The 6,121-nt window shown below is 37.4% G+C and overlaps 1 protein-coding gene across 3 annotated transcripts in view; it reads left to right on the forward strand.

Annotated features, from left to right (window-relative positions):
- LOC107563764 (neuroligin-1-like) overlaps positions 1 to 6,121 on the forward strand; it is a 183,729-nt gene that overhangs the window by 169,587 nt on the left and 8,021 nt on the right. The window lies entirely within an intron of this gene.

Genomic DNA, 6,121 nt, shown 5'->3' on the forward strand with positions numbered 1-6,121 from the left:
TTTGCTGATAAGTAGGTGTGCGCCGATCCGATATTCAGGATCGGTATCGCTCCGATAATGCCACTTTTTGCTGGATCGGAGTATCGGTCAGATGAGACCGATCCAAAGCCGATATTGTGTGTTATTGTTAAGCCCAACGAAAGGCACAAAAACATTATAAAAGCACCATAAAGTTTCTGTGCACTATATTTTAAGTGTTCTGAGACCGTTCCATAGTTTAATGTGAGGTACAGATGAATATTTAAGTCGTTAAATTCAAGTTCACGTAAACTCTTCTCACCGCTGCGGCTGTCAGTCATCCTCCATTCAGCATTCTAGTGACCTGCACTCCCGCGGGAGTACCACGGGACCCGCGGGACCCAACGCAACAGGGTGCGGCGCGGGACAACTCTTGATGGGCGAGTGCGGGCGCGGGCGGCAAGAGACTTTTGGGTGTGCGGGATGCGGGAGAATAAAATGATTCAGGGGACTCTCGCTTTTGCGGGCGGGAGCGGGACAAAACATGAATGTCGTGGGCGGGAGCGGGACCAGATAAGATATATTTCTGCGGGAGCGGGGGGGCGCGGGACAGAATCTTGCGGGAGCAGGACTGAAATTTAAAACTGTTAAAAGAAAAGGCTCTATAAACTATCGCACAGATATAATACACTATGCATCAAAATCTCTTCCTTTTGTGCTTTGAACTTATTTTTGTGTAGCGCTACAATTCTGCGCATGGAATGCGCTTTGTGCCGCTCAGGAGCCTTTCATCATGTTAAAATACTTTTGCGCAATGAAAGATTATTAATAGCCTTTCTTGTCCTGTCTTATCAATGTTGCTGCCTCATTACTGTGCTATAAATGTAAAAGAAATGTATTTAATTTATTACATATATTTATAATTATATTTACTTGTTTTTCATGAATGTACTGTATATTACAATGCAAAGAGCAATGTGATATTTTACCAGATTACACCTATTTACTTTTATTTTTTTCCCCCCACTAAATAATGTATTTTCTCTAAATGTTTAGATTTTATACAATTATTGTGAACTCATCATCATTTTTGTAGTGCAACTTTTGCTGCTGAATTATCAACGAACCTAGTTTATAATAGTATTTTTCTCATAGATTATGATTATATATTTTTTTAATTTGTTATTTTTCTTTATAATGAAGTTGTCTATATTTAGTAGATGTGTGTAATACACAAAAGAATGATGATCAGGTCAACACACACTGAGGTATAGAAATAAAAAAAAACTGTGCTGGCATCTGATCGGTATCGTCCGATACTCAGAACTTTTGGTATTGGATCGGGATCGGTTCTGAAAAAACGGTATCGTGCTGATAAGGCAAACCCAGGATTAGATGTTTATTACTAAGAAAATGTAGATTGTACTCTGACTACGGAAACACATTGATAGAATGTAATTCCATCTAGTTAGAAATGCACTGCTACACCCAATTGTATGTATCTTTTTTTGTGTGTTGATTAGAGTTTTGAGGCATTAACTTAGCAACATATTGGAATCCACTATGAATTTTCAGACAGTATAACAGCTCGCTATGTATTAGAAAAGAGTCGTTCTCTTCTATTTAATGCCCTTGAGAACACTAAGAAGTGATCAGCTTTATATATACAGTGGGTACGGAAAGTATTCAGACCCCCTTAAAATTTTCACTCTTAACAATATTGCAAAAAAAAATTGTATATCAGTGATACTTAAGAATTTAGAGTGACAGGTGGCATAGCCTAAAGTTAATTGAAAGATAATAATTTATGTAACAAAGCTAAAGCTGATGATACACAGGGCAAATATTTTTGAGCAATGTTGTTTGGGCACTTTCCCACTGAGAATGGGTAACACATTTCTATATGGATACTTTAAATCAGTCGTGGGCCCTGTGTCTCACCTGGTTGCTTGTTGACGCCAACATTAACCAAAGTTGCCCAGCAATATTGCTCAAAAGTTGCCCCGTGTATCATCAGCCTAATAGTTGATTATTATTATTTATTATTGTGGTTTGTGGTATAAAGCGACAGGTACCCTAATCGTGGAAAGTGTCTAATGCGTTCTGACCAACTGATGTTTCTCTTTCTGTCTCAAGTGTATGAGAGGGCTGGTAAAGCTTTTAGCTACATGATGCATGTTTTCTAGCCTGGGGTTGTTTAGCTAGGATTTGTGAGAATCCTTGAAATAGGCAGGGATCGGGGAAAGCACTCATATCACTCTGTGCCCTGGTATACATCCCCAAGTGTGGCTAGAGGATGTTTTCCTTTGAGAGAGTCCTCAGCCTGCTCTTCTGTCTGTGCAACTGAAAAACAGATGAGAAACAAATAGAATCTAGACCCAAGCTCATGTGTTTCATGACATCAATAGCAAGCACTAGCAAAATCATTGAAACTACAATTTAGGAAAGAAGAGCGAAGTATACTAGCATGTTTGTTTACTCAGTTTTAAGGGAGTTTTTGTCAGTGGAAAGTGTTTTTAAGTGGAGAGACTTTCATTCCACACATCACTGAATGAATCGCCCAAAACGTTAGTTGGTATATCATACAATTTTTTTTCTTCTTAAAAATAACAGGCATTCATTAATTATGAACAATAAGATTAGTAACGTGCAATAGGAAAATGATTTTTTGCATGACAATTAAGCACACCTTCCCCTGTTTTCATTCATGTAAATAAAATACAAATTTAAAATAGTATGTTATTGTAATTATAATTGTATAAGTATTGTAATGTAAATATACAAATAATATATAAATAATTTTAAGTATGTATTCATTATGTTAGTATTTACTTTAAACTGATTAAAGATAAATTATTGTATTGAGAATCTCATGAAATTCGCCATTGAAAAAAATTAGGATGACATTTTTTTTTAAATAAAATTTCCAAAGAGGTAATAATAATAATAATCATGAAAATAATGTAAAAAATGTAAATATCCTAAAAAAGGCTGTGTTTTATGTAAAAATGCAATATGTCATTGTCTTTTTTCATCTTTTTTTTCTTTTCTCTTTTGCGGTTAATTTTTACATAGAACATGTTTTTTGTGAGATCCACCCCCACTTAAACATTAAAAATTGCACTGTTTTTCTGTCTGATTCAGTGCATTTTAGGTAATAGCGACTCTCTCGCAGGTGTTTCCTGCTGTAGTTATTTATCTGGGAAAAACAACAACAACAAAACATATCTCTCCTAGGCCTTTCAGTGGGTAAATTACCCAGGCTCATAGAGTCAAATGTGTTCCCTGCAGAGGACACATACATCTTCCTAAGATCTCAGCCGAGTATGTGATTATACTCATCAGCACTTACTGCATTCTGCCATGCAGGGCACAGTCAACGCTCATGATACTAATATGCTTTTTAGCCATCCTTTCCTATAACATTTACACTGGAATCGACATGGAGACCATCTCGTCAGATACTGGTGATACTGCTGATGCTCCTTATGGCTCCTTAATGAGCATTGAAGCTCAAAGGAGAGTCTGAGAGGGGCTTCTTGACAAATGTAAATGGGCTCAATCTCAGCTCAGTCCACCTCTGAGCATCGATTACTCAGTCAGCATCCCAGAGTCTCAGCAGTCGGGTGTATCCTACTGGAGTACCACATTAAACAGTGGCCAGGCATGAAGTAGCAGTTTATCAGTCAGAGGTGAATAGCAATCGATGCAGGCATAAGGATGGATATGGAAATGCTTTTGTAGGCAGAGTCGGAGGCAGTTGAACGATGATAAATCAATCTTGCGTGTTATGACAGTGAAAGAGCACATGATTGTGGAGTCTGTTTGTGTGCGTGTCGCTTCCTACTGGACACAGGATCAGCTTGCAGTTGCTGTGGTCACGCAGTGGATTTGTGGCGAACCCTGCTGCCTTTGATCAGCAGACTGGAACCTGGTGGAGAGAGAAAGAAAGAGAGAGAGACTGAGGTGAACAGGTGCCATAACCCCTCTCAGGGATAAAATGACAGGCTGGTGAAGGGAATAAATTCCCTTTGCCACCTCAAAACATGTCCAGGCTTCAAGAGAACGCATAATGGATTGATTTGATGAGATATAAACACAGGCATCATGTTATTACAGAACGAGAAGTGCTTTTACATGGCGAGTTGATTACGTTTTGAAAATGCAAATTCATTTTCCAGTAAACTTTGCTTTTGAACCCTCGCCCCAACCTGACATTTATCTTCTGACATTTATCTTAAACCCTCGTTTTCTCTAAACCTCTAAACTGAAGTATTCACACTTCAGTAATTAATTTGGCCCAAATCACTTAGTATACAGATTCTGTTTTATGAGGAACCAAAGCCCAAGACCTTTGTGTTAAAGCTTTTTTTTTCTCCCTTAAAGCCCCTGACACACCAAACAAACGTAAAAGAATTAGCGGCGACGAAAGCCGACTTGTTGTTGCCTCATCTGCATCTAGGCCAAAAAGTTGCACTTGTACACAGCCAATGGCCAACTAGAATGTACGTTCTGTGCCTGCTTGAGAGGAAATAACTGTCTATACCAGCAGGTGGCGGTAGTCTATATTCATTGTTCAAAAAGGGCAACCAAAACTAAGATTGTAGAGATAAAACCCGTTAAAAAAAGTAGTGCTTGTTTACCATTTTGAATATGACTCATGTTGATCAGTTGGTCTTCATTTTCTTCATTCCAGACAAAATCCAAGTTTTTGTAGTGTACATAGAGGCGATAACGGTAACATTTTAAAACATTTATTTGAAACCCGTTTTATAAAGTTTGCGTTTTCAGGCCTCTGAAACATAAACGAACAACCAAAACACATGAAAAGTGTTCAATTTTTTATTTAAAAACAGTGTTGTGTAAATGCCCCTTTAGAAGAGCATTCTGTGTGCCCTCTTGACTTCATCGTTTGCTTACTTTCGTTTTTCATCTCATGCACTGGTTCGCTAAACTGAACAGCCAATCAGAGACAAAACGTGTTTTGTACTGAATGGCGAGATTAACTATAAGCCAGGCCTCGGTCAGGTCTGATTCAACCCCTGTCCCTCATGTCAGCTAGAGTCTGGGCGATGCTCAAATTCTCCACCCTACATAATGGAAACTGCTCTCAAAGCAATTATCTACTGATAAAAATCGTTCTGTGTAATAAGCTACAGAACTATGAGGCTGCACGACAGGGATATTGAAGTCATTTTCATTATAGTTGATGTTATTGTGCAAGCTTATTTGTGGTAGTTGTGTTGTCGGACAAGGATTTTGTCAATTCATGGTCTGTACTTGCTATTTAATAAATAATTTTTTCTTTGCAGGGCTGCTTATGGGGACTAAAACACTTAAAATAATTTCATAGTCACCAATGCATTAGATAAATTCTGATTTATTTTTTATTTAATTCTTATAAATTCTATTTTATGCCACTGTGTCAACTTCAGTGAAAGTATTATTATTATTATTATTATTATTACATTAAGGGTAATTTACTGCATATTGAAATATGGATACATGGGGTAAATCGCAATAATGGAGCTTGCCATTAAACAACTGTTAAACAAATTAATGAAACGGCAAACGTGTATATATATATATATATATATATATATTATATATATATATATATATATATATCATTTTAAATTTACCTTTATGTGATGACAATTAATGTACTTTTTAATCTTATCAAATGTTTTAAATTTTCTCCCCACTTTCTCCATTAATTTTTTATATGTGTAACGCAGGATGCTGATTGACCTGATTCATTGCACTGAATATTTATCGGTTGCGTTTAGCCACTGTTTTTATGTGTAAATGCACAATGTTTATTTATTTTTCAGAGAAAATCTGAGTAGAAGAGCTTCAAATATTAACAGTGCTTTTTATTCAAAACAGCAGCTATCATTTTCAACCCATTTTTGGCGTTACTAAGGTCTTGGACCATACCAGAAAACACAGTGCTTCACCAAAATAAAATGGACGCAATGCAGTGCACGACCCTCTACATTCCCCTGTGTGGTCCATTTGAATGTGTGGGTCATGAGTTTTGGCCCCAGCTGTCTGATTAAATGGACATATTTACTTCTGGCTGAGAGAGCTGCTTCATCCCCCAATTCTCCTGCCCCCCTCTCGCTCTCTCTCTCTCTCTCACACACACACACACACACAC

The sequence above is a fragment of the Sinocyclocheilus grahami genome, unplaced genomic scaffold, assembly GCF_001515645.1.
Source record: "Sinocyclocheilus grahami isolate Dianchi unplaced genomic scaffold, SAMN03320097.WGS_v1.1 scaffold25.1, whole genome shotgun sequence".
In the NCBI taxonomy this organism is placed as follows: domain Eukaryota; kingdom Metazoa; phylum Chordata; class Actinopteri; order Cypriniformes; family Cyprinidae; genus Sinocyclocheilus; species Sinocyclocheilus grahami.